This window comes from Rhagoletis pomonella, unplaced genomic scaffold, assembly GCF_013731165.1.
Source record: "Rhagoletis pomonella isolate Grant_MI unplaced genomic scaffold, Rhpom_1.0 Rhpom_scaffold_00002, whole genome shotgun sequence".
Taxonomy (NCBI): domain Eukaryota; kingdom Metazoa; phylum Arthropoda; class Insecta; order Diptera; family Tephritidae; genus Rhagoletis; species Rhagoletis pomonella.
In genome coordinates this window covers 104,725,146-104,727,372 of record NW_023458556.1, presented here as the reverse complement: position 1 = coordinate 104,727,372, position 2,227 = coordinate 104,725,146, and positions in this window count along the sequence as shown.

Genomic DNA, 2,227 nt, shown 5'->3' with positions numbered 1-2,227 from the left:
ATGGCTGACGGTGTCAAACGGCTTTGACAGGTCCAACGCTACTAGAATAACTCTCTCACAGGGACGGTTGCGGTTAAGGCCACGTGTTATCTGAATGTTTATGGCGATAAGTGCTGTTGTTGTACTGTGCACTTTATGTAAACCGTGCAGATGCTTCGCTGGGGTCAGGTGGTTTGTGAAATACGGGAGCACCAAGGCCTCTTCTGTCTTCGCTACCGGGGAAAAGAGTGTTATCGGTTGATAAGAATCTTCTTTGTTGGCGGGTTTCCCCGGTTTGAGCAGTGGGACCACTCTCCCCACCTTCCAGATGATGAGAGTGGCTAATGACATATTGAGGACCTCCGTAAGGTGCGCTACTCCCGCAGGACCCAAATTTTTTAGTATCAGCATGCATATTCCGTCGGTACCCATGGCTTTGGAGGCTTTCGCCTTCCCGATGGCCACCTGAACTACACCATTAGTGAAAGCAAGGGGGGCACAAGTTGTTGTCAGTTTGTGAAGCCTTCTGGTCACTCGACGCTTGACTTTGTCTACCGGAGGATGCAGCATGCCGGCGTTGTTCTTGTTGTTGTTGTACCGGCTACTAAGCCCCGTTCGGGGTTGTCCATAGGGACAGGGGCGTTAGCTGAGTGGGGTTCTCAGCGCATGTAAAGAGGTGCCGGGAGTCATGTGGCGACTCTCCACATGCCGGGCATTGGTTGGGCACATCCTCGTTGATTCTACTCAGGTAAGAGTTTAGCCTGCTGCAATAGCCAGAGCGAAGTTGGGCTATTGTGGTGCGGGTCTCCCGAGGCAGACAAAGTTCTGTCCCGTCCACGTCCGGTGGTTGTGTGCCTAAAACTGCATTCACAGGGCGAGAGTCTACATAACTTGAGACTGATACCAAAGCTTATGCATTGCTAGCATTCGTACGTCGTAATGGTCAGTTGTTTAAGGATCCCTATACTCTGAAGCTTCATTATGTCACGTTAGTGAAATCTAGGCTAGAGTATGCGTCTTTCATTTGGCGTCCCTATCAGGCAGTCTATATAAGCCGGATTGAGAAGATTCAAAAAGTTTTTATTAAATTTGCCTTGCGTTCGCTAAAATTTTCTGAGCCTATACCTCTGTATACTTCTCGTTGTCATCTTCTTAATTTAAGTTCGTTAAATACTAGGCGTTCTTTCCTCGCAGCCTCTTTTGTGGCCAAAATATTGGAGGGCACAGTCGACTGTCCTAATCTTTTGGATAAGTTAGCATTAAACGTTCCGTCTCATAATCTGCGTCGTGATTCTTTATTCTACCTGGGATTTCCAAAAACTAACTATGTAAAATTCTCGCCATTGTTCAGAACCCTTTCTGAGCTAAATGAGCTCTTTGAATATGATCCGTCTCTCTCATTTGGAACAGTTCGTTTTGTCCTACTTAATTATTTTAGGTAGTGTATAAGCTCTTGTTTTATAGTCAGTAAGGATTTTATTCCATTTGATTAAATATATACATAAATAAATGATTCCCTGTGAATGCCGTTCAGGGCCTTTCGGTAGGTTGACGGGTCCAGAGGTTGTTGGATAAACCTCTGGACTTCTCACAAGTAAAAATTTAACCAGTAATATCCTGTAAAAACTTGCAACTTCAGCTGTAATTTTTCGCCCTCTCAATTTCCCCTACTTTGCATGTTTTTGCGTACCAAAATGCCAAAACATGAAAATTCGTAAAAACTTTTACTGGATTTTACTGGAAATGAGTAAACAAACGCAAATAATAGCGGTTCCGTACGCAGAGAAGGAGAGCAGACTGTCGAAGGTTACTCCCGAGTATTTTGGGGTAGCCTGATCTCCTTCGTCCAGGTGGTGAACAAGGTCGCAGAAGATTTCGTAGGGGAGAGGGTTAGGCTACTTGCAGTGAAGAAGCGAGAAAGCTCGGAGAGATACCCGTTTACTTTCGAACACAAGTCATCAATTCCATTCCCAGTCGCCATGATCGAGCAATCGTCGGCGTAGGAGATAGTCGAGACTTCCTCTGGTGGTTGAGGGAGCTTAGAAATGTAAAAGTTAAACAGTAGCGGGGAAAGGACACCACCCTGTGGAACCCCCTGTTTTATTTTCCAAAGTTTGCTCGATTTGTCTCTAAACATTACCGACGAGTGTCGACCACTCAGATAATTCGCCGACCACCGTTTGAGCCTCTGTGGGAGAGAGGAAGCTTCTATATCTTCTAGTAGCGTGGAATGGCTGACGGTGTCAAA